This window comes from Mustela nigripes, chromosome 3, assembly GCF_022355385.1.
Source record: "Mustela nigripes isolate SB6536 chromosome 3, MUSNIG.SB6536, whole genome shotgun sequence".
Classification (NCBI taxonomy): domain Eukaryota; kingdom Metazoa; phylum Chordata; class Mammalia; order Carnivora; family Mustelidae; genus Mustela; species Mustela nigripes.
Window position 1 is genome coordinate 135,588,049 of NC_081559.1, and position 27,462 is coordinate 135,615,510.

Below are 27,462 nucleotides of genomic sequence, written 5' to 3' on the forward strand. Positions count from 1 at the left end.
CGGTTAAGCCGCTGCCTTTGGCTCAGGTCATGATCTCAGGGTCCTGGGATCAAGTCCCACATCAGGCTCTCTGCTCGGCAGGGAGCCTGCTTCCTCCTCTCTCTCTCTGCCTGACTCTCTGCCTACTTGTGATCTCTCTCTGTCAAATAAATAAATAAAATATTTTAAAAATTAAATTAAATTAAAAAATAAATTTACAAAATCTTTAAAAGTGTTTTCTCCTAAATGACAAGTGCTCAAAAAAATAAAGAAACGAAATCAGAAAAATTAGATACACAAACCTCTAATGTTCTGAGGGTTTTGTGTAGCCACTGTTTTACAATAATAGCACTTTCTATTAGTTCTGTGACCCTCCCCCATCTGTCCAAAATGTTGCTGCTTCAGTTACATTTCCTGAAGGACTTCTCTCCCTGCTGACCCACGCTGCTACCTGCTACCTATCTGTTTGGAACGCAGCACAGAGCCACTCAGAAATGCAGCTACAACTTTTGTCCAGCCCTCTCTAATATGCCAACATTTTTTTAGAAGCAGCAAAATATATATAAAATGACAGGAACAAAGAGACTACCTCTTAGTATGTCTGGAAGACATTTCAGGAAATTTTTGAAAAAAAAAAATCAGAAAATGGGATTTCTGAATTACTTGTTTTAAATTCTATCTACTTTAAAATTGCCCAGATTTGGGGACACCTGGGTGGCTCAGTCAGTTATCTGACTCTGTTTCGGCTGGGGTCATGGTCTTAGGTGGTGAGATCAAGCTGGGCTTAGGGCTCTGTGCTCAGCTCAGAGTCTGCTTAAGAGGTTCTCATTCTCATTCTCCCTCCCCCTGTCCCTCCCACGGCTGTAAAATCAATCAGTCTGCCCAGATCTGTTAAATAAAAAGGCCTATGTACAATCCCATTTTCCTTCCATCCTTCATTTTGCTTATGTATCTCTTAAGTATATGATTTTCCCAGTATAAATATTAATTCAATAATATTCTCATTATTCCTCAGCAGCATATTTTGTTTCATTTTTTGATGCAGCAAGGAGGGGGGCGATGCTACCTCTAAGAAATGTGCAGTAAAGTACAACGGATGCCTGGGTGGCTCAGTCGGTTAAGCATCTGCCTTTGGCTGGGATCATGATCCCAGGGTCTTGGGATCGAGCCCCACACTGTGCTCCCTGCTCCACAGCATCCTGCTTTTCCCTCTTCCTCTACCTGCCCCCCCCCACCTTGTGCTCTGTCAAGTGCAACATTCATGGCCAAGAGCCTAAGGATGCTCCACCTCCAAGAGTATTAACTTTAAGAGAAGAGAACCTTGGTTTTGGTTTTTTTTCCTGGAGCCTGAAAGTTTCAAGTTGAGAGCTATTCTGGAGTTACTTAAATTCTTGTGTTATTTCTTGTTTTCTTTGAGTGCTAGTGTTCTTCCCACTCACAACTTTTCCAGTGAGGCTTCCAGATCTACATTAAGAATAACTACTACTTCTCTACAGGCTTGGGTTGGTGAGATTAACCAGGTAACTCGCTAGTATGATCTGCACACCTGTGAATGATTTTTACTTTTAGACTCTATTTCTTAAATTGAGAATGAATCCCAAATATCCACTGTTGATTCACAAGGGAAGACAGGAGGGCTGTCCTCTACTTCAACAAGGTTCTGAAGCAGAAAAGAGAATAGGACATTAAATAGAAACTAAAGGTAGAAATCACAGGGGCAGACAGGAAAAGTCAGAAGGGAGAACAAATAAAGACACTGCACCAAAAAAAAAAGGGGGGGGGGAACGAAACCTTCAAATTCCAAGTTATGGAATAGTCACATTTTCAAGAAACTCAAGTTGCCAAACTCCTTAAACTCCCAGCAAATTTCTGTCTCTACGGTGTTACTCCAAGAAGTGTTTGAATAAAAGCTTTCTATTTAGCCAAGTGTGCTAGAAAATTCAGTTTTCCACTCCCATCCTGTGCCTAAAAGAGAAATCTACTACTTCCCAAGAGGAAAACAACTCCTAGCGTTCTCTTAGATTCTCAGAGGTTGCACCAGCTCTGTTTGCATCCCCCTGAGCCAGACGTGGATCTCTGTGGGAGGCACTCCTAGAACCCATGTCTAGGCCCATATATGTGGTGCCTCAGAGGGCATGCCCACAAAATGTCCTGAGATGCCACAATCTCAAGCAATAAAGCTCTCAAAGCTTATGCTACTCTTCAGCCCTCATCAAATTAATATATTTTATTACTATTTTTTTTTTTAAGTAAACTCTACACCCAACGTGGGTGTGGTTAGAACTTAAACCTTGAAATAAGGCTTCAGTCGCAGGCTCTGCCAGGCACCCTAACAATTTAATTTTCCTAACACTTCTGGAGAAACTGAGGTATTTTTATTGTTTATATATTTGTTTGTTTGTTTATGTAAGTGATTTCTCACCCAACATGGGGCTCAAACTCACAACCCTGAGATCAAGAGTCACACACTCTTCAGACTGAGCCAAAGAGCCAGCCAGGCGCCCCTAGAGAACCTGACATTTAACACAGAAAAGTCTGGCTGCACAACAATGTGAATGCACTTAACGCACTTAACTACACATTTAAAAAAGAAGGTATAAACTGTATAAGTATTTTGCCACAATTCAATTTTTTAATTAAAAATGTTTTAAAAACTTTTTTTTTAATTAAAAAAAATCTAAGAAATAGCCTAAAAAACAAAAAGCTAACAAACAAAAACTAGGGGCAACATTTCATATTAAAAGAGACTACAGAACCAAATGCCAAGGGGGAACCTGATTAGCTCCTGGTTTGAAACCTAAAACCCTAATAGTTTGGGGACAACTGGGAAAACTCATTAGACAGCTGATATTTGACATCAGTTTTCTTGGACTTAACAGTCACATTCATATTATATGCAGTTCTATAAAATGATGCCTTTAAGACAATGTGCTTTATGGATAAAGGGTCATTTGTAACTTACTTTCAAACAGTTCCTCCAATGCACGCACATACATACACACGCACACACACACAAATACATATATAACACACACACAGGAAGAGGGAGAAAGAAGCATACACAGCACTGAAATAGTTCTTATTTGGCCACTTGTTCTACCACATTATCGCAGCATCACAGGAGCTAAGACAAAGAGATCTATACAACACTGCAGACCCCAAAGTACCACCCAGCTTTTCCACCTGAGCTGTATACTGTTTCTACTACTTTAATTGGCTGGTGACAGAATGCAAATATCTGACTGACAGACAGACAGACAGATAGCTTTCTGAATTGCTCTGCAAATAAAATGATCCCACAAAACAGAGAATTATTGTTTAAGTAGAGATTTGGGAAGAAGGTTGAGAATATCTTTATAGGTATTGTTACAAGTATGTATTAATGTGCAGACTGTGAGGGCTTTGCTCTTTGGATAGTTGTAGAATTTCATTATTTACCTATTGAGACATCAGCCCTTCAAGTGATGCTTCCATTCTCTTCTTTATCACTTCTTCAACGGAAGTATTTAAGTGCCAACCATGGTATACTTTTCTGTGTGTTTGGTTTTGTTTTATTACCTTTCCAGAACTATTGAATTTCCCCAAGGTTTTCTTTACCTTTTTTCTCCTCTTTCCACTATAAACTGAGATTATTAATCCCTCTTCTCACCATAGTGTCAAAATATTCTGCAGGGGAAAAGAGAGTAAGTCTCAGTGTGAAAAATGTTCAGTTTTACGAAAGCAAGAAAGCCCAAAATTTAAGTCTTTATTGCTTCTGTTTTGAAGGTAAGTGGACTTCTGTATTTTTTTGTAAAATCTGTATCCAATGTAATAAGCATCTTTACTAATAACCTCCGAATACTGTTGGACTCTATGTATACTCTTCTTGTTTTGATCATATACTTTGCTATTAACTAAGATCAGTAATATAAACTCCCAATAAATTGAGTTTTATATCAAAGGGTTGTTTCCTAAATTTTAGAATAACTCATTAGTTTTCTTGAGGCAAATCAAAGAGCATGAACTCATATGGTCAAAGGCCAGGAAGAACAGACTATCGGGTACAAAGGCTCAAGTAAGAGTAGAAATCGGGGAAAAAAATGGGTTTGTGATAGACCTATCTAGTAAGTGTTTGGGAATGTTATTCTGTGATGAGTGGGGACTTGTATTATTATAAAAGGGATATTTGGGGAAGATCAGTCTATTAATGACTTACAGTGCCAAAGAAGAATTTGTTAAATCAGTCGAAATACAGTTTAAAAATGAAGGCCTTTTTTTTTTTTTTTTTAAATGAAAGACTTTAAGCTGCCTATAATACTATTTTGAAGGAGCGGGACAAAGAATGAATGAATAAATAAAAAATACACACATATACACTCTACCCTTACTAATCAATTTTTTTAATGTATTTTATTTTGTTGTTTATTTTTTTAGAAGATTTTATTTATTTACTTGACAGAGAGAAACACAGCGAGAGAAGGAACACAAGCAGGGGGAGTGGGAAAGGGAGAAGCAGGCTCCCCACCTAGCAGCAAGCCCAATGCAGGGCTCGATCCCAGGACTCCAGGATCATGACCTGAGCCAAAGACTCATATTTAACTGACTGAGCCACCCAGGCACCCCCTTACTACTCAATTTTTAGCAAACCCATAAGAAAACAAGTACAATTTCCCTTCATTCAGATAAGCCAATGCATACTGTCATTTTAAGCATCTTTACTGAACAAAAAAGACCAGCAAATTTTAATGCTTGATTATTCAAAGTATTTTAGTTTAGTTTTTCCTCCTTGATATTAAACTCCAAAGAATTTATATAAAAAATTCTAATCTGATGGGGCACCTGGGTGGTTCAGTCGGTTAAGCATCTGCCTTCAGCTCAGGTCATGATCCCAGGGGTCCTGGGATTGAGTCCCTGATCAGCGGGGAATCTGCTTCTCCCTCTCCCTCTGCCTGCAGCTCTGGCTACTTGTGCTCTCTCTCTGTCAAACAAAATTAAAAAAAAAAAAAAAAATTCGAATTTGTTTCACTGCTATTAGAAACTAATCCACGATTTATCTAACTCAACTTTCAAAAAAAAGTTTGTATAAAAGGCCTATTCCACTTGAAATAACAAGTACTGTAAGTTAACTACTCAGTATGATCAAGTTGATAAACTAGTAGCAGGTCCTTAAAGCCGCAAGGGCATGTATCTGCTAGCCTGGGTTTTATTTCTATATACCTTCACTAATTTATAGATTTCAGTCAGGCTACTCTATTGCATTGCTATTTTCCATCTGCATGGTGCTAACCTTTTTACCTTGATTCAACATAGCAACTCCGCTCTCGGCCTCTCCAGTTTCTTTCTGAATGTGTCTCCTTCCTCCTCTCACCCCCCATATACACTTGATCTCTTTCTCCAAGATTGTCAACAACTCTCTGAACAACTCTGTCAACAACTCTGAACAACTGAGGCAGGTTCAGAAAAACTACAATGAGCCTGTGGGAGGCACCTGAATCTCAATGGGAAATTTCTCAAGAAGGGAATGGAAAAGGGCACCCATAGCCAGAAAAACTCAATCCCTTTGGTGGGGAAGATGCTGGCTTCCCTCACTCCTCTGAGGCCAAGCCAGGTAAAGGCAAGGTGCTCAGTCTGAAAATCACAAGTCCTTGAAGGTCTTCCCTTGCCTTACCCTGTCTTTATCTGCTCTCACCTCACAGGGGTAGAAGGGCTGTGGGGCTCAGTGGTACCCGAAGGGAACAGGCCATCAGCACTGCCCAAATTATGGATCCAGATCAGAAGACATTATAATGTCAGAGCCGGGGTGCCTGGGTGGCTCAGTGGGTTAAAGCCTCTGCCTTCGGCTCAGGTCATGATCCCAGGGTCCTGGGATCGAGCCCCGTATCGGGCTCTCTGCTCAGCAGGGAGCCTGCTTCCTCCTCTCTCTGACTGCCTCTCTGCCTGCTTGTAATCTGTCAAATAAATAAATAAAATTTAAAAAACAAACAAACAAAAAAAATAAATAATGTCAGAGCCAGACAACTCTTGGTGGGAAACCCAGATGCAAACAACAATTCTGCAGGTGAGCATCTGGGGCCTCAATTCCCCGGGAATCACCCCATACTCTGTCTACCACAAGCTCTTCCACCCCCCCCCCCGCCCACTACAGGATCAGCTGCTGCTCCCAGTGATAGTGGGAAGGGTAGGGGGGCTCTACTAGTGAGACTTCTGACCTCCAGAAGAGGCCCAGCTCACTGGCCCTACACAGGCCAGAGGTATCCGGACCCAGGTCCTTCCTGCCCAAGGCTTTGCTCGCCTTGAGTCGAAAATCTGGGGTTCCCTTTATCTCCTCTCTTTTCTCCTTAATGCCTTTTCTCAAAGTGAAAATATTTACTACTACAATGAGATCACCAATGATTACAAGAATGCTGTTATGTGAGCATCCTTTAACCAGAAAAGGGTAATGCTCCAATTTTATTTTCTAATGTCCTTCAACATCCAGGCATAATGTTGACTTTTGTCACTGTCAATATGTTCAGTTCACAGTGAATATCACATCATTTTTTGGTGTAACTGCTTAAAATCTTTCATTTATTAAAATCGTTAATTAACTGTACACACCTCCTGCTTAAAATAAAAAGTAGCACAGCAAAAATCAAAGAGCTTTACATGACTTCCACTTCCTTCACTAGGTTACACTATTTATACTTACCATGTGTTTATTTAGAAAAGATTCTAGTGGTACTATAATATATTAAAATAACATTTTAAATGGAATAAATTTTTTACATCACACTTTTACAGAGGAGTCTTAAGGAATCAAGATATTACTACTTAAAAAAGCAACAAGAACACTACATATAAACCTCAAATCAGAATTCCAGAAATTAAAAATACAATACACTACCAGAAACTCCAAAGAGGCAGGTATGCCTAAAGCTTTAGGTATCTGGTTACAATTTCCATCCGTCTTAAATTGTCTATTTCCAACTTATATCATTTGGACCACTTGAATCTAATGAACAGTTTTAAGACATCTAACACTACAAAGTTTGTAACAATATCCTTAAACAGGCAAGAAATAAAATGCATAAAAACTAGGGACTGTAATACTCAGTCCTATTGGACAACAGAAGCTCAACCCCCCAGTCTGCGGGACCACAATGTTGTCCAGCAACCGACTAACTTCTAACAACAAATCAGCCAATTACTGCACTGTGTCTGTTAAGTGATCTGTTTTCAACCTAATGGCTTACTTAACAAATAGCTAGCTTCTTCCCTAAGTGCTGTTAGCAAAGCCAGTGTGTTTGGTAAAGAGGGAAACCATAGATCATGATCATACATGAAATACCTAATGATAGTAACAGACTTCCTCCAGAATCTTGACTGTGTTTCCTTCACTACCAGCCATCTTCCATCCTTTAGAAAAAAAAAAAAAAATTGAGAAAGCCAAGGAAGAAGGAGAAAAGGAGGCGGAGGAGAAAAGTCTACAAGGATTTATACCCAAAGTGAAGCAGTCCAAAGCTGTACCGCTATTTACTGCCCATCCTCACTTCAAAGGACTGGGCAGCACAGAAGCTGAGTCTGGGTGCACAGCACACCCAATGAGATCCCCACCAAAGGCTGCAGGCACAAGGTGACAGGGACAGGACAGCACAATCCCCTCAAACACCCACGAGCCCCTACTGCCAGTCTCCGTAACTAGAAAACCACCTTCTGTAATTTCAGGAAACGCTATCAATGTTCACAGAAATTCATACTCTGGACGTTCAGATTTCAGCAAGAGATTTCCATATTCCTTATTAAGGAATCTAAAAATGTATGTGAAAGAATTTACCTATGCTCCAACAATAACCAGAGGTGATTACCTGATAAACACACTTATGAATAATTCTAGTTTTAAAATACATACAGGCACATTTAAAAAAAACATATTTTTAGTTTGTCTTAAGTAATCTCTATACCCAACATGGGGCTCGAACTCATGACCCCAAGATCGAGTCACATGCTCTAGCGACTAAGCCAGCCAGATGCCCCTAAAAGTTTGTTATCCATGTAGCAATCTAAATTTCCTCTTTAGTTTTACTCTAGAAAGGACTCAAGTAACAACCTAAGTTCCTCTACAATATGCAACTCCATTTTGACAATAAGTGAAAGCTTTTCACCAGTAAGCACATTAACAATAGAATTAGAAATTCTAAGATAGGGGCGCCTGGGTGGCTCAGTGGCCTAAGCCACCGCCTTCGGCTCGAGTCATGATCTCAGGGATCTGGGATCGAGCCCCGCATCAGGCTCTCTGCTCTGCAGGGAGCCTGCTTCCCTCTCTCTCTCTCTCTCTGCCTGCCTCTCTGCCTACTTGTGATCTCTGTCTGTCAAATAAATAAATAAAAAATCTTTAAAAAAAAAAAAAGAAATTCTAAGATAAGTTAATATTAAATATTCTCACAAATGCAACTGTACCACCAAAGGCAAGGAAGTCACTTCATGTCTGATTAATAAGCTGATTTCAGGGGCACCTGGGTGGCTCAGTGGGTTAAAGCCTCTGCCTTCGGCTCAGGTCGTGATCCTAGGGTCCTGGGATCGAGCCCCACGTCGGGCTCTCTGCTTGGCAGGGAGCCTGCTTCCTCCTTCTCTCTCTCTGCCTGCCTCTCAGCCTACTTGTAATCTCTGTCAAATAAATAAATAAAATCTTTAAAAAAAAAAAAAAAGCTGATTTCATAAGCAGAAATAATCTGCTAGAAAAGACAATCATCATTTAGATGGTCAGTCAGCAACAACAGGAACTTCCAGAGCTCACTCACACTCCGTAAGCTGAGCCTTGGAATATGTGGGATCACATTTCACACGGACACATTAAATGAGTAACAGAGAATACCAGGCATTATATTTTCACCTATGACAACAGGTCTTCAGTCCCCGGGAGCTGGAAGCAGTGTGTGCGGCTCCCCACACGTGCACAGGTGAAAGAGTTCCCTGAAAGCTCTCCTCACTCCTTGCAAACAATTGAGCAGGCAGAAGAATTCCACAAATAGCAGAGCACAAGTCAGATGACTGCATACATTATCAGCCTTCTTTTAAGACTCCAGTACCTCAACACCAAGTCATCCACGCCACAGAGATTGCACAAAATCTGTAAAACATGCATCACACAATCACCACCTAACAGTTAAAGATACTAGAATTAAATATATTGTAAAGATATAAGAAGCCAAATATCTGTATCAGTGTTTTGTCCTTTCTAAAACCTATATTGCAGAGTGCTCTCACTCTATTTTCTTCCTAGTCCCCACACCCAAGTTTTCTTGAGCTTATTTTCCTAGCTTTTTTTTTCTTTTTTATTTATTTGTTTGACAGAGATCACAGGTAGGTAGAGAGAGAGAGAGATAAAGAGAGACAGAGAGGAGGAAGCGAGCTCCCCGCTAAGCAGAGAGCCCGATGTGGGACTCAATCCCAGGCAGGACCCTGGGACCATGACCTGAGCCGAAGGCAGAGGCTTTAACCCACTGAGCCACCCAGGCGCCCCTTCCTAGCTTTTTTTATGGTGGGAAATAGGCAACCTGGATGGACTTTCTCAAAATATACTCGTACCCCCTTCCACTTCCCTAGGGGAGAATTACTCATCTGTGTCACCTCTACAAAGTACTCCAAAAGACACCACCACATTATGCTGAAAGAAGTGTAGCCCACCAGCTAACAGAACACCCATTAAGAGGACAGAGCTGAGGGGCAGTTGTTTGTTCAAATTCTTCTCCAGTAGTCTGGCTGTGTGACCCTAGGCAAGATACTTGACAGTTCTGTGCCTCCACTTCATGAACCAGTAATAGGAATGCTAATAAGCACGCCCACCTCACTGTGTTACAGGGAGAAACACGCACAGTATACAGTAAGGGCACTCGAACCCTGCTTGGGTTTTTAGTAAACACTCAATAAACGTTACCTGTTTTTACTCCATCTATTACAGTTCTTATTTTTTGAAAATTAAAAAACAAGAATCCTGCAATTTAAGAATCATAAAACACTGGGCTAGTGACTAAAAAGCCAGAAACTGTCTGTAGATCTTAAGTGACACCTGGCCAGGTACAGGCCTGCCTGGATGCAAGGCTTTGCTGGACACCTGCTGGCATGATCTGCAGGACTGGAACCACTCAAATCTATCCATCCCTTTCATGGACTAAACGCCTCCACTGACTGCCTTATAAAAAGGCCTGCAAACATGTTCTTTATCAGATTCCTAAAAGGAAGACATTCTCACACTCACCATTCCCTCTCATCCTTATGATTTGTTTCCTTGCCCTTGCTGGTCAAGGGTAATCCGCCCCCCCCCCCCTGGAAGTTTTGCTCATAGGCACAAGGACTTAATCTCTCTTAAGCTTCATCTTCTGAAAAATGAGGTAACCTCTATTTTACAGGGCTGTGGCAAAAAAAGAAAGAATGAAACATACCTCAAAAAGCCCCTAACAGGTTGTTGGCTCTCAAGGAGAGCTGCTATTATCATTTACATTGCATTGTCCTTACTCTCCCACTACAGACATTTCTGTCAAGAGCAAGAATGAGTTAAATCTAGAAAACTCATAATCACAGAAGAACACCTGTGTAAGGCTGCACATGGGAGTTTTCCATCCTTTAGAAACTGAGGGTGTGAAGGCCCAGAATATGTAGCTTTAGAGCAACAAGGCACACTCTCTCCACAGAACTGGGAGGTCCCTGACTAGTTGCCCTAATATCTTCCACCAACTAAAGACTGGCATGCTGACCACACACGACATGGCTCCAAACAGTATAAAACAACACTAATTATAATATTCATACCTCCATTAAAGGAAAATTATTTGACTGTAAGCTACTCAGCTAAGGAGACATTTAACAACTTATTATAAACAATCCTATTTTCAGGGGGGGGAAGCTCAAACCCAAATCAAACTTTTTTGATAATATATAATTAAAATTACACACACCAAAAAAACAGATCATTAGTATCCAAGCAAATTGAAAATTAAGGTGAACATGTATCTTTCCAACTTCTCTGTGCTCCCCACTGTGAAAAAAATCACCCACTCTGTGTTCCCTCTTAAGTCACAGGATTCGTAATAGGTGGTTTCGGCTATCAATGTAAACCGCCAAATGCTGGGATACTCATCAAATAAATAATGAACAAATGAATGAAACAATGGTTAAATGAGGCAAGAATGCAAAGACAAGATCTAAAAGGCCCAATGCGGGATTTAAGTTACTCATCAGGAACCCTTAACAGTTCATAATTAGCTGCCTAGGAGGCATAAATTCTACCAGATTTAACCTACCAGGTATTTATCAACTGATACGTAAAATTAAAAACAAGTTGCCAATAACTTCTACCTCTGCAGTTCTCCTCTCTTTCTTAAAGATTCTCATCTTAACCCTCAAAAGCAGCTAAATAAAACAGCCTCGTAGATTCCCTGCTTATTTAATTTTCCTCTAGAAATTTCCAACTAGGGAACCAACTGAAAATTGTCCTGGAATCAATTTTTCCACAATTGCATTATGTCATCATAGCCACTAGAAGCCAGAAATGTGGTTACTGATGAACATTTCATAGGGCAGACATAAAATCTTTGCCCTAAACGCCAAGAGCATTGTGATCTACCTACGGACTATCTAGCTCTTTCATTTCAATTACTATCAAACACAAGTTTATCTTTAAGATTTCCAGTCCTATTCATAACCAGTTTTGCCTCAGTTTTACAACAGCTAGAAGAACTAAACCAGCTTCTAAAATATTCACAGAAGTCACAATCTCACCTCTATTTAGAAATTAGTACCTAAAATCCATAAGGTACCTAGAATCCATAAAGTTTCTTTATGCTGTCTGAATTGAGGGTCTATGACCTAAAACTGTATTTTATAGCTTTTCCAGACATTACTTTTAATAGACTCTAAGGAGTAACATGACATAACATTCCTTCTACAGTTTGCAATTCATAAACCCTTCTACAACTCTTTAAACAAAAAAGGAAACAAACACATAAATGCTAAGAATATTTTTTTGTTGTTGTTTAGAAAGCAAGTCATAGAGGTAAAATGAGCTTCAGGTATGAATGTATAAGAAACTGAAGGTTTTGTTCTCTTTTCCTTTGCCTTTCATCACTGGTATGTAAATAGAGTATGATTATTTCATTAGGGGAAAAGATACTAATTTCCACCAATTTTAAGATTTACTGCAGTAAAAGACCAATACCTTAAAAGCAATAACTTACTTTCTTTCCCCCTCCTATTCTCTTAAAATTGAGAGCATGTAATAACAAAAATCCCAACAAAACTATAAACACAGAATACTGAAAAGCCAGTAATTTCTTAAACAGCAGCTCTGTCATAAAAATAGCTAAGCATTAATTAGGCTTTTAAATATAATTTCAACCATGACATAATAGTGATCAAAACATCAAATAAGAACACACTGTGCATTTCAGAAAACTGAACGTCTAGAAAAATTGTTTAGAGACTTCTCTTTTGCTACCTAATATCCTACAACTGCTTAAAAGAATCACTTTTAAAACCAATACAACACAAACATTTTTTTTTCTAAGAAATTCAGCTGTCAACTTAAGGGTCACATTTAAACCTGATGTGATTTGAAACAGTTAAGGTACTGAATCCTTAAATATAGGATGTGTAATGAAAGCATTGCCCACAGGTCCTCAATTGTGAGGCTTAGAAAGCTTTAATAAGATATAGCTATAGATAAAGCCAACCAAGGAGCATTACCCCTTTTATGCACTCATACCACAGCCTAAGTCCCCTTACATTTTACATTTCCAGTGAAATGTTCCTCTAACAGTGAATGAAAGTCATATAAATTATATTTAGCCAATAAAAGGTTAAAATCAGAGCCAAACTATCTAAAAAACATTAAAATTCATAATTGGTGAGCTTTTTTCTACCCTGTTTCTGTAACCTGACATCTAAAAATCAAAGAACTCCTCTATTAAGACCGAAATCCCCAGGAGGAAGAAGGCTCAGATCTAGACTGAGAGCACACAATGGAATCACAGCTGACGATGCACATCTTTTTCTAGATGTCTCCATATGCTTGAGAGGGTTTTTGTTTTTTTTTTCTTTCCCTCTAACCAGGCTTTAGAGGACTTGCTACTCTCTGCCACCAAGAATCTGAGAACATTTTCAAGGACTATTGTAGAAAATAAAGTAAAATAATGTGTTGCTCTTATACATACAAAAAAGAGAGAAGGGCACATGTCAGAGTGACCATCAGTAACTAAATTAACTAATGATGGGGGATTTTCAATGTTGTCAAATTTTGAATGTTGTTTATGATATTCCCCACTTCTGGCAGCTGAATGTTATATCCCCACAGTTTTTGTTATTTTATCACTAAAATAACACCCAAAGGGCTACAGCAAAATGCAATTTAATTTTTGTCTATGTAAACACTCAAAATTATACTGAATTAAGAATTCACATTATAAATTTGAGAATGGTGTATTGCAACAGAACACATTTATAGAGTGTGGTAAATACTGTTTCCTAAAACTACAGTTCCTCAATTCTTTCTTATAGTAACCAAATATTAATAAAATCTTGAGAAAGCTGTAGATATGATAAATACCACGCACATAAGATTACCCACACACACACCAAAAAAAAAAAACCTCTCAAGATCAGTTCAATTCAAGGGATACTTAACACGAAATGAATGAATTCATTCTGTTTAACATGATTCACTCTTTGAACTCCCAAAGATTTTACAAATTCCAGTTGGGAAAAGGATCCTTGCTGCTGTCAGTGTACACTAAACCTCACCAACAAAGAACAGGAGCACACATACACACACATAAAAAAGCACTGTAGCAGCTGCTGCCTTTTTTAAAGACAGCTTATTCCTAAAGAGCAACCTGTGCTTTTTATTGAGAACCAAAGACCTATCCTCCCTATTCTTAAAAGTCAGGAGTTAATAAAGTCACTGGACTGAACCCAACAACCAGCATAAAACAACCAAAAATGTCTCCTAACCCTGCAAAAACCAGAAAAGTACACACACACTGTACAATTCAGCAGTGTTTAAGAACAAAACTAATTTATTTTTTTTAAGAATCTTTTGTGTGGGAGGAATCTAGCAAACTACACTTCAGACTTTTTTCTGTAGACAAATATGCTTTGACTAGCTTGGCTTCTTAAATACTAACGCTTTATGTTTCAAACACTGATGCTTTGGTTCCTAACTTCACTTTGTTTACTCAGGAAAAATAAAAAACAAAACAAAACGCATACCATAAACGACAACTTTTTTTTTTTAATGTCATCCCAAATGCCGAACTTCCAAGCGCACTTTGGGAGCTGGCGGTCTAACTAAACAAGGAACCAGTGAAGCCATGACAAACAATGATGCTTTACACTCCCAATAATCAATTGACGTAAGGCTATCCCGATGCCTTCATTTTCAGAGCACCCTTGCAAATTTCACTGTTCCCACCCTGGAGGAGCTAAGTGAAACTGAGGTAGGTGTAAACTGCTAACTCCGATGATCCTCTGCACGTAAACCCGCCGCTGAGGTCCAGAACACGATCACTACAATATATATGCCATTTTAGAAACGGGCCTCGGAGAGTTACTGCCACATAGTAAGTGGCTTTAGACTTCGTCGTGCCTAAGACGACGTCTCTAGTGGTACCAAGAAAAATACAGTATCTCGCGTAAACTACGTGCCCCCCCCGGGTCAGAGACCCTCTAAGTGACACTACCGCACAGACCAAGGAACGGGTGACTAGGGATGGACAAGAGTGGCTAGCTCAGCGTCTCCATGACTCCCCCGCCCCGCGTGCAACTCTTCTCTAACTGGTCGGGAAGCAACCCCGCCCCCTTCCTTCCTCCGGTCCCTACGATTGGCTTACCGACACCCGGCAGGTCAGCTCCCCGCCTTCGATTGGCTCACTGCCCCATCAGTCACACGCAGCGAGATTCGGGTCGGTGGGAGGGGAAGGCGTTGGAGGAGGTGGAGTGGGAGTGGGATTAGAGGACGAGGTGGCAGAGGAGGTGTTCAGGTTTGGTCCCCGGTTTGGGAAAGTTTCCCCTACCAGTGACAGATCCAGAAGGCATAAGGCCCGGTCCAGTTCTGGGCCGGTGCAAGGGGCTCGGGTCCCCGATTCCCGCCCCTCGGTCCCGCAGGCCCCGGAAACCACCAGAGGGAGGGGGAAAAGGGAGGAACCATCTAACCAGGGACCGACCCACCCCCGATCTCGGAAGAGGCGCCTCCGGGACTCCCCGGAGGGGCGAGGGGCGGGGGACGGGGAGGTCCAGCACGCCGCGACGACCCCGGCCCCCTCTCTCAGCAGCCCCCAGAGGCCCGAGGGAGAAGTGTTCCCGGGCCCGGGGCGTGACCGTCGCGAGTCAGCCGGGAGGGCCCCTCCCGCTTCCCGCCTGGGGCCCTGAGGGCCTGTCCCTTCAGGGGCGGGGAGAAGGGGGAGAGAAAAGGGGGCGCTGGCGAGCCAACCCGGAACCTCCCGGACCGCCTCCCGCCCCCAGCCCCGGCCCCAGCGCGCCTCCTGCACACATGCCCGCACCCAGAAAGTTAAGTCAGGGGCGAGCCCAGCTCCGCGCCGCCGCGGTCCGGCCCCCCGGCTCCCCGCCCCCACCGCCGCCCGGCCTGCTCGGCCGGAGCGCGCCGCCCGCCCCGCCCGCCGCAGCTCTTTCGCGTCCGCCCGCGGCGCGCGGCGCCCCTCGACCCCCGCCTCCGGCGCTGACACGGGCCCGGGCCGCCGATCCCCTCCTCCCGGCGTCTCAGCCCGCCCGCCGCCCCTGACATCGCGCTTCACCTTCACACACCCCCGAGCACTTCCCGAGTCCTGCCTCCCCTCGCTCGACTCCCACCCTCCGCTGCAGCCGCTCCGCGTTTCCATTAAAGAATGCACCTTCTCAGGATTCACCTTCCCGTCTCAGCCTCTCTGCCCCCGAGGGGACAGGAGCCTCGCTGCTCGCCGACCCCGCACCGGGCAGGCTGGCGGGCGCCTTGCTCCTCAGGCGGGGGCCGCGCCCGCGCCCCCGGCCTCCCCGCCGCGCCTCGGCTCTCACCTCTCGCCGGCGCCGCGGGCTGCAGCCTCCGCCCGCCTCGCGCTCCGGGACTCGTCTCCAGAGCTCTCGCAAAGCGCTGGAGCGCCTCCTTTCTCTCCCAGGGACTCCGCGTCTCCCCGCCGCTTCCCGCCCTCCCCACCCCCCAAGCCCCAACTCCCCAGCTTCGCGGCGCCTCCGGGATGCAACTCCCGTTTTCCGCGCACTCCGGCAGCGCTCCCCGCACACAAAAACAGCCCTCTCCGCGGCGCACGGCTCCGCCGGGCTCGGCGCAGGAAGGGCAGTCGCGGCCGGGGGTGGGGACGCGGCGCCCCCCGCCCGCCGCCCGCCTCCCGCCCGCCCTCGCGGCCCCCTGGGAAGGCGCGGTTACCGGCTCGGGTCGGTCACGCCGTCAGGTGCCGGCTGCCGTCGGCGCTGACCTTCGCCGCCGAAGCTGTGGCTGAGGCTGCGGCCGCCATGTTCCCGTGTTAATAACTGCTGCCTGGTTGTTTATTTCAATGGAGATCCTCCCCCAACTCCCTCCTCCTCCTCCTCCTCCGCGTCTCCGCACTTGCGGAGAGAGACACAGACCGCGCGAGCTGGCGAGCAGGGGAGGGGGCTCGGGAGCCAGGCCGTCCCTCCCTCCGCCTCCCTGGCCGTGGCCGCCGCCAAGTCCTGTCACTGGGGAAAGGACGGGGCGGAAACTTGCCTCCCGCGCCCCCGGGGAGGGGGCAAAGGTGGACGGAGGGTTCTCCGGGGAGCAGACCCTGGCCGCGGGGTCCGCAGCATCTCCGTCGGCAGCGTCCTCTGAGAAGGCGACCCGGGGAGAGGTGAAGAGTGAGGGGGGAAAGGGGACAAAATGGGTGACTTTGGCAAAGGGAGGGTGACCTATGGGTGACGGCAAGTGAAGGGAGAGTAAACAGATGACTCCATGGGGAGGGCAAAGGGCAGTGCCAAAAAAGAAAGCGAGAGGATGGGACTGGCCGGGGCTGCAGAGTGAAGGCAGTGGGTTCCTGGGGCTGCAGACGGCGGGGAAGATGCCCCGGACGAAGATCCGTGAAAGCCAAGTGCCAGGTTCGCCCGGGGAAGAGCCTCCCGCCGGCGCTCGGACCGGGCCCCTCCGCCAGCAGCCTGCACCCCTAGGGCGCACCTCACACACCCCGCGTCTCCTGCTGCGTTCTAGAGGTGCCCCTCGTCCATCAGGTCTCCTTCCGCTCGTACGAGTATAGGCTTCTCCTGTTGCAGCCCTAACTCCAGAAGGGATGGAGGGGGCGCGGCTGCGGGAGGCTAGCTGCAAGGGGTGCCACCCAGCAGTCGCCTGATAAAGCAAAAGTGCCCACAGTGTGTAAAACCTAACATGGCTGAGCATTCTCGTCCCGACATGAATCACAAAAGTTTTTTATTGGAAAGTCCACTTCCTAGACGTCAGAAAGTGATGTTGGGGTGGAGGATGTGCAGGAAAGTTGCACCAAAAATTCGAGGAGAATTCTCACTTGACTATTACTGAGATCAGTTTCATGCTTTGGGAAAGCAGGCTCTTCCCCCACTTAAATATAGTTGGAAAAAATGAACAACATTTGCATAACATATTTCCTTCTAGTCTTATGAGAAAGGTCACTTGGCCATAGACAATAATTATAGTGTTTATTGAACACTTACTATGTGCCTTGCACTATCCTGAGCAATTTGTATACGCTATTGATTTTGATCCTCAAGTCTTACAAGGTAATTACCGTTTTTACCTTTCACAAAAAAATGTGAACTTAAAGAAATAAGTTCTGCCTGTAGAAAAAGCCAGGAAGCTGGAGAGGATTTGAGCCCAGTCCTGGCGGGCTCCAAAGCCCACACTTTTAATATCTTCAACCTCAAATTGGTGGGAATACCACCAATTTTATTTTGGGAAAGAAAATGTGTGTAGGGTGTGTGTGTGTGTGTGTGTGTGTGTGTGTGTGTGTGTGTGTTAACTATAGATGGAAAATGGAAGGCTATTACAACAAATTGTTAGCACTGGGGAGTATAATAAGTGGGTGTGTAATGGGGTACTTCCACTTTTATTTTGTACACTTTAGTATTTAAAATGTTTGCATTGACTGTGTATTAATTTAGTAAATTTTTTTTAAGATTATTTATTTATTTATTTATTTGACAGACAGAGATCACAAGTAGGCAGAGAGGCAGGCAGAGAGAGAGAGAGAGGAGGAAGCAGGCCCTCTGCGGAGCAGACAGCCCGATGTGGGGCTCGATTCCAGGACACCGGGATCATGACCTGAGCCGAAGGCAGAGGCTTTAACCTACTGAGCCACCCAGGCGCGCCTAATTTAGTAAATTTTAAAAGATTATTTTAATTACCTGCCATAACAATTATGTTCCCTGAAAACCCATAGCTCTGCAGAAACCTGGGAGAAGAAACAGGAAATGGAGGGTTTTAAAGGACTGTCTTCTTTCACCAAATACTAGTCCGTAGTATTCCTACAATGAGGAAGTAGTCACCTGTGGTCTGTCACATTGCTGGACTCAGATTTTCTTTCCTGTCCTCACCCCTAACACTGAGTTGTTAACAGATTCTCTTTCTTGCTTTCTTTTTGGCAGAAGTCCTGAGTCCATCAGTCCTCTGCAACAGTATATTTCACACTGTCAAAAACCACCAATGATATCTGTGCAAATAAATGACTCCCCATTGCATTTCCATATTTCTCAATAAAACTTACTATGTGCTCAAGATACACGACTGTTTCTACCAAAATAAAACAAACACATCTGACAGCATAGCATAGTAAGTTCCATGTTCAGCTGCTACTCAATTGCCTGGAACCTGGAGGAATCCTGTAACTTCTGCTCTCCGTTCTCAGGGCTCCTTTGGCAGTTCATGCTGCTGTTCCAATAACACTGTGTTGTACTGGAGCTGTGTATATATTAGCCTCCCTCTTTCACTACATTGTAAGCTACTCAGGGCTCTCAACCATGTCTTGTTCTAGTTTGTATTATACTCCTAACAAGGTCTCATATGCTTTTTTTTGTTTGTTTAACTGAATCTGTAAAACATAAACAGTAGTATAGTATCTCATTCAATCTCCATGTCCCCTTCCCCATCTCGCCCTCCAATACTTTGTTCTTAATATCTGTTTATAAAAAATGTTCTCAGTATTTTGATAGAACTAGATTTCTGTGAGACCTCAGAATAATTATTATAAAAATCAGCCTTTAGTGAATTATCACTGAATAGCCAGAATAATTGTTACAAAAATGAGCTATTAGTGAATTATCACTGTGATAATGTAACATGGAAAGGAAGAAAGGGCAGCAAATAAAGAAATTGACTTAGTGATGTAAAGGAAAAAAAAGATCTAGGAACTAGGTATATTACCAATAGAGGACAACCCAATAAGGGAAAAAATTGTGGGTAGAAATCATAAAGGGGAAGGAAATTATTGAAATTTAGTAGAAGCAGAAACTTGAGAGACCATGGATGGATGAGGCAAGCAGACAAACCAAAAAAAAAAAAAAAAAAAAAAGTCAGCCAAATTATAAATGCAATATAAAATAGCAAAGAAAAACGATAATTTATATATTTAACAATATACCTAAGAAAATGAGAATGCGAATACTATAGGGTATAGGGCAAGAAAATTTGTTTTTTAAAATATTTTATTAATTTATTTGAGAGAGAGAAAGAGCACAGAGGGAGAGTGAGAGGGAGAAGCAAGTTCCCCAGCAGAGCAGAGACCGCAAAGTGGGGCTCAATACCAGGCCCCAGAGATTATGACCTGAGTCGAAGGCAGACACTTAAACTGACAGAACTACTTAACTGACTGAACCACCCAGGGGCTCCAGGGCAAGAAATTTCTATTTTGACTGCCTTTCTTCCCCATTCAATTTCAAGCTACTCACTGTCTTCATAGTTAAACTACATAAAAATAGAAAGTTCAACACCATTTTTATATTATTACTACTACAATCATGCATCATGATATAATGAAAGGGAACACGGTATGGTAAATATATAGAAGATAGGCAAATAAACATATAAATTGTACTTTGCTACTTACTGTATGACCTTAGACAAGTCACTAAATATCTGTTTCTTATCTGTACTATTGTTGCAAGACTCAAAATGATGTGAATTAATCGTACTTTAACTATGAAGCTCTTTATAAAGACATAAAGGAATATTATTTTGTTGACTAAATCCATGCATAGCACACTTACCTCTGTTTTGGTGCACTCTCCTTTCAAATTGCAAAAGCAAAAATCTATAGTTCATTTTATTTAAAATTTTATTTTAAAAAGGGGTTTTTTTTATTAAAAAAAAAAGTTATCAGCTAGGGCGCCTGGGTGGCTCAGTGGGTTAAGCCTCTGCCTTCCGCTCAGGTCTTGATCTCAGGAATCAAGTCCCACATCAGGCTCTCTGCTCAGCAGGGAGCCTGCTTCCCCCTCTCTCTTTGCCTTCTTCTCTGCCTACTTGTGATCTCTCTCTCTGTCAAATAAATAAATAAAATCTTTAAAAAAAAAGTTATCAGAGGGTGAATCGGTTAAAACATTTAACAATATGATTATTAAACAAAACAACTATTTACCCAACTATTTCATTCTTATTATTAGCTCTTTCCAAATCCTTTAAATATTATAGCTACTATAAATGTGTCTAATATAGGTCAAGCATATTACATACATTTTTTTCCTTTTTTCTAAAGATTTTATTTATTTGAGAAGAGCACAAGCAGGGGGAGGGGCAGAGGGAAGTACAGAGGGTGGGGCAGAGGGAGAAGTAGACTCCCTGCTGAGCAGGGAGCCCAATGTGGGCTGGATCCCAGTACCCTTGGATCATGACCTGAGCCAAAGGCAGATGCTTTACCGATTGAGCCAACCAAGCACCCCTATTTCTAGTCAAAGTAGGCATTATATGTATTATTATCCCTGTTTTACATGTGAGAAAAATTGAGATTCAGGGAAATTAATTTATGCATTATCATGGAGCTGATTTTGCAGCATGGCTAACAGGCTGTGCTCAGATTTTATTCTACTTAACTGAATATCTTTACTATCTTAGAACACACATCGTTTTCACCTTTATTTCCTCAGTACCTATAACAATTCCTAGAACATAATACAGGCTCATTAAAATTATAAACTTCTTATCAAAAATGCCACTAGGAAGAGAAAAAGCAGTCCACAGATTAGGAGAACATATTTGCAACACACCTATCAGGCAAAATAACTATATCCAAAATAAGTAAAGAACACCTCTGAATTAATAATAAACACTCCAGTAACAAATGGAGCAAAGCCCTGAAAAGGCACTTTACAAAAGCATGTGAATGGTCAATAAACATATGAAAAGATGCTCAAAGTCCTTAGTCATCAGGGAACTAAAATTAAAACAAGAGATACCACTTACTCCCTAGAATGACTAAAATTATAAAGTACAACAATTTCTAATATTGTTAAAAATGTGGGACAGGGGCGCCTGGGTGGCTCAGTGGGTTAAGCCGCTGCCTTCGGCTCAGGTCATGATCTCAGGGTCCTGGGATCGAGTCCCGCATCCGGCTCTCTGCTCAGCAGGGAGCCTGCTTCCCTCTCTCTCTCTGCCTGCCTCTCCATCTACTTGTGATTTCTCTCTGTCAAATAAATAAATAAATCTTTAAAAAAAAAAAAAAAAAAAAAAAATGTGGGACAATTGGAACTCTCTTTCAGACTTTCTGTAGTTTGGCAGGACTATACAACCACTTTGGAAAACAGTGTGGCACTTCCTTTTAAAGTTAGCATACACTTAACCATATGACCCAACAACTCTCTCCTAAGTATTTACTTACCTAAGGGAATATTGATCTGGGTGATGGTTACATTTTAACAATGGTTTGTCAAAAACTACTGACAAACCATACTGAGTTGTATGGTTACAATTTGTTCATTTAGCAGTCTGTAAATTATGCCTAAACAAAATACCACTGGCATCTAAAGAAATGGAATAAGAGAATTTCCCCAGTATAATGAAGTACATGTATAAAAAGCCAATGACAAGTGTCAAACTCAATGGTGAAACATCTACAGCCTCTCCTTCAGATTGGGAAAGAGAACTGGGGACAGAATATCCACTATTACTATACTCAGTATTTTACATGTTTTTCTAGCCAATGTGATAAAGAAAGAAAAAAGTATAACTATTGTTAAGGAAGAAGTAAAACTGTCATTATTTGCAAATCGCTTGAACGTTTATGTAGAAAATAAAAAAGAATCAACAAACCATTAGAATTAAATTTAATATCTCTGGAATGGAAGGTCAATATACAAAATTTAATTGTATTCCTATATATTAAAAACAATTAGAAAATGCAAACTTGAAATGTAAATTGAAAAGTTGTTTGGCAATGTCCATTAATGCTGAGCATGTCTGCTTTATGACCCAGTAATTCCACTCCTAATTATATATCCAATTGAGTTCCTCAACAAAAGAATGAGAAAATTATAGTGTTTTTGCTCAGTGGAATACTATATTGAAATGAAAATGAACAATGACATAGGTGTATCATATACAAAAATAATCTTGAGTGAAATGTACCTGCTATGAAAGAACAGCCCTGTATGATGTTATTTACAAAAAGATCAAAGACAGACAAAACTAACCTATAGTGGCAAACACCAAGGCAGTTATCACTACCTTCTTGGGGGTGGAGGGGTAGGTGTCACCTAGGAAAGCACATGCAGGAGATTTGGGGATGCTGAGAATATCCTACTTCTAATCTGAGTGGAGATGACACAATATGTTCTTTCATGAAACATTTTATGTACAACTCATTCAAGATATGGGCATGTGGGGGCACCTGGGTGCTCAGTGGGTTAAGCTTCTGCCTTCGGCTCAGGTCATGGTCTCTGGGTCCTGGGATCAGGCCCCGAATCAGGCTTTCTGCTCAGCGGGAAGCCTGCTTCCCCCTCTCTCTCTCTGCCTGCCTCTCTGCCTACTTGTGATCGCTCTCTCTCTGTCAAATAAATAAATAAAATCTTAAAAAGAAAAAGATATGGGCATGTTTACCTATGTATATTACACTTCAATTTTACAAGTATTATTGGTGCACTTACTGATGTCTCCCTAACTAGACTGCACGCTCCTTGATGGCAGGGATCACATTTTTAGATTTCTTAATATCCTTCACAGGTTTTAGCACAGAGACTTCCTAAAATACTACTTTACATAATGTAAGTAGATACAGGAGCCTATAAAGCTTATTTGGTTTGGGGTAAGTACAAAAGGTAAAGAAAAAAAAAAAAAAAACAAAGAATAAAGCAACATACATACAAATATAATCAATTTATGAAGTACTGACATTTTTCCTATAATTTTCCTCCCTCTTATGTTTATCTGGAATAACTCCAAAGTAAAGTTAGCTACTAAAAATAGAATCTAATAAATAAAGAGCAATATGAGAATCACAACTCGTGTGCTCGGGTGAGTAAGAACTGGTGTGTGGATCTACCAGATGTTGACCTTAATTCACTGACCATGTTGACCTTAAGTCACCTGACCATGCAGGTAGGCTGATGAGGATCATGGAATAGAGAAGCATGTTCTAGACTAGCATCTGAACCCATAACCAGTAGGACCTGCACATCTTGTTGGTTGATTGGTGCCATCTTTTTATTATGGCGAAATATCTAGAACATAAAAATTGCCAATTTAACCGGTTTTGTTTTGTTTTGTTTTTTTATTTAAATGGTTTTTTTTTTAAGATTTTATTTATTTATTTGTCAGAGAGAGAGCAAGCGAGAGCGAGCACAGGCAGACAGAGTGGAAGGCAGAGTCAGAGGAAGAAGCAGGCTCCCTGCGGAGCAAGGAGCCCGATGTGGGACTCGATCCCAGGACGCTGGGATCATGACCTGAGCCGAAGGCAGCTGCTTAACCAACTGAGCCACCCAGGCGTCCCTGTTTTGTTTTGTTTATAAGATTTTTTTATTTATTTGTCAGAGAGAGAGGGAGAGAGAGTGAACACAGGCAGACAGAATGGCAGGCAGAGGCAGAGGGAGAAGCAGACTCCCTGCCGAGCAAGGAGCCCGATATGGGACTCGATCCCAGGACACTGGGATCATGACCCGAGCCAAAGGCAGCTGCTTAACCAACTGAGTCACCCAGGTGTCCCTTAACTGTTTTTTTAATAGAAGTGTTTTTTTTAAGATTTTATTTATTTATTAGACAAAGAGAGAGAGATCACAAGTAGACAGAGAGGCAGGCAGTGGGTGGGTGGGTGGGGGAGAAGCAGGCCCCCTGCTGAGGAGAGAGCCGGATGCAGGGCTCATCCCAGGACTCTGAGACCAGGACCTGAGCCGAATGCAGAGGCTTAACCCATTGAGCCACCCAGGCGCGCCCAAATTAACCGTTTTTAAGTGTACAATTCAGTGGCATTAGGTACATGCACATTGTTGTGCAATCACACCACTACCCATCTCCAGAACTTCTTCATGAAAATAGTCTGGACATGGTACTAAATACATCTAGGACTCTGTTTCTTACCCGAGTCATAACGTTTTTAAGATCTTGCGCAGTTCAAGAATACTGTATCAGGGAACTAAAAGCACACTCAAAGGAAAAAAAGACTCCTTTGGTTAAAATGTGAGATTCTTACAAAATCCTAGGTCTGGAGGGGGAATGTTAGTGTTCAATTATAGAGCCAGGACAAAAAAAATGTCTTCGAGAAAAAGAGCACATCTGAATAATGGCTCTTTTTTCTTAGTAAAAGAGCCATCTTCTTGCTTCTTTTGAAATAGGCCTTTGTAAACATGGACCACTTGACAAATAGTCCTACTTACCACAGACGACTCCTTCTAGCAATATTTCTTGGGCTTTAAAATATAAAACTCTGTTTTTATTCAAAACATTTACAGGGTCAATGAATGTTATATTTTAATTAGTCTATTATTTATGAATGTCGGTTTTTGACATCCTTGATTAAGCGACTAGGCTCTTGGCTTGTTTTGTTCTTAGTTTTTCCCCAAGATGATTATAAGGTTCTGAACACACTACTACCCGAAAGATTGCAAATGTTCTCTTGCCCCATCCTAAGCCCTGTGAGATGATGAATGATTGACTTTTAAACTGAGTGGTAGGTATGTGAATATTTATTGTTTTTAATATCTGTCACACATGTTAAAAATATTCTGTGTATATTCAGTATTTAATAAAGACAACTTTTAAAAATTCCCCCTTTGATAAATATTTTACTTAAGCACATTCTTTTGTCACAAAATAACAAAAGCTAATATTTAGATCTTGCTTTTCTTTTAGACCAAGTTTTAAAAACAACCTTTATTTTCTAATAAGCTCAATACTTTCTAGTAAATTCAGTCCCCTGATTCATACATGGCCAACCAACCACCTAAGATTGGCAAGGCTCTGGTTTGACTGGAACTTCCTTCTCTTTCTGCCTCTGCCTGGACTTCTCCCCACTCTTGTTCCTTCTTCCCTGTTCCTTTGATAGGCCACTCAGTGGTTTCTTTTCTTTTCTTTTTTAAGATTTTTATTTATTTATTTATTTGATAGACAGCGAGAGATCACAAGTAGGCGGAGAGGCATGCAGAGAGAGGGGGGAAGCCGACTCCCCGCTGAGCGGAGAGCCCGATGCGGGGCTCGATCCCAGGACCCTGGGATCACGACCTGAGGCAAAGGCTTAAACCACTGAGCCACCCAGTCGCCCCACACTCAGTGGTTTCTTTCCGCCTCTTAATAGTGGTTTCATTCACAATCTCGCAATTTCTTCGTATCTGAGACCTACTCTGCTTGCAATTTCTTCGTATCTGAGACCTACTCTGCTCCAGAGCGGATTGCCCCCCTTGCTCCAAATCCCTGTTGCCATCCCCAAGATGAATTGCCAGGCCCAGGTGAGTTTGAGTACTCGCAGAAGTGTACTCCCATTTCAGAGATTCACCTTCTTACTCTAGAGATGCTTAGCAGACTCCTATGCAAGTGCAGCAGCCAAAGCTCTGATTTCCCCCAGGCTCATGCGCATTAGGGTTCCACACTATTACCCCTGCAGTACTGCGTGGGGTGTCACAGGTTTTAGGAAGGCAGCTCTGAGAATCCAAGCCCCTTGCAAAACCTTGTTGCTAGAGGAAAACATAGTCCATCTCACAACCAACCAATGAACAAGGAGACTTCTGAAATAAGTCCATTGAGGATTGCCTGTCCTTTTCATGGAAGACTTCAACCCTCTCACAAAAACACTTTTCTCTAAAAGCTTTTTTGCCACAGCTAATAGTTATTTAAGAACTCGCTATATTCACAACTAAGACACATATATTCACAACTTTGGACACGAAGTGTAGGAGATAATGCACAAATTATTACCAGTGGTGTTGCATATGCTTCTTTCCATTTATGAATCCAACACAAATTTATTGAGTTCCTATTCTGTGCAAGACCATTATTCTCAGCTTTGGAGACATGGCACTGAACAAAACAGGCAAACACCCCTATCTTAATTTTACAGAGGATGTAAATACTAGGCACTTAAATATTTGTTGAATGAATGATTAAATGTGGCCAAGAAAACCATTAGACTATGATAAATATTTATGTTTTGTAAAATTCAGTGAAATGAGTGAACAAAGGGTTGCTGAACATAAATTAGGGGAATTTGTTCTAGCAATCAAGGTTAAAATATTTCCTTATTATAATGAAGCTGTATTGGGTAGAAGTGTTGGGTGATCAGAACCAGAAGACTAATGTCTCTACAATGCACATGGCCCTGACTTTGCTGAGCACTGGTTAGGAGACAAGGACCATCCTACCACTACCTCCGTAACTTTTTGCAAATTATAATTTTGAGACCAAAGTTTATTTTATCAACAAATAATTTTGATTTATCATCTTAATTAAAAGTACTCAGTGTCATTTTATGGCAGCATTATAACAAAGGACAAAATTTTATGAAATACAATAGAGGTTTCACTCTGTAATAATTGGGTGGCATTTTAAATCCCATCTTCATAGATATCCATAATGTATTTTTTCTTTATAGTATTACCTATGATTGCAATCCCTAAGATGGAAATATCTACATATCTAGAGAGAGAGAGAGAAGTGAAAGAGAGAGAGAGAGAGAGACTGAGAGAGACGTTAGAGGTATTTATTTGAAGGAATTGGCTCATTCATTTATGGGAGGTAGCAAATCCAAAATCTGCAGGTTGGACCAGCAGGCTGGAAAATCCTGAAGGAGTTGATATTGCAGTCTGAAGGCAGTCTAAAGACAGAATTCCTTCCTTCGCGGAAAACCTCAGTCTTCTTCTTTTTTTTCTTTTCTTTCTTTCTTTTTTTTTTCTTCCCCAGATTTTATTTATTTATTTGACAGAGAGATCACAAGTACGCAGAGAGGCAGGCAGAGAGAAAGAGAGGAAGAAGCATGCTCCCTGCTGAGCAGAGAGCCTGATTCGAGGCTTGATCCCAGGACCCTGAGATCATCACCTGAGCCGAAGCAGAGGCTTAACTCACTGAGCCACCCAGGCACCCCA

General features: G+C 42.0%; 1 protein-coding gene across 6 annotated transcripts in view; it reads right to left on the reverse strand.

The window, feature by feature from the left end:
- NCOA2 (nuclear receptor coactivator 2) overlaps window positions 1-17,139 on the reverse strand; it is a 303,539-nt gene extending 286,400 nt beyond the window's left edge. For 3 of the 6 annotated variants that reach the window (XM_059394697.1, XM_059394699.1, XM_059394693.1), the window contains exon 1: window positions 16,361-17,139. The gene's annotated coding sequence lies outside the window, so the exon portion shown is untranslated. Of the gene's footprint in view, window positions 1-15,833; window positions 15,862-15,993; window positions 16,089-16,360 lie in introns of those variants that run through there. The other 3 variants (XM_059394696.1, XM_059394694.1, XM_059394695.1) reach the window with 3 other exon arrangements.
- Between the last annotated feature and the right edge of the window lie 10,323 nt (window positions 17,140-27,462).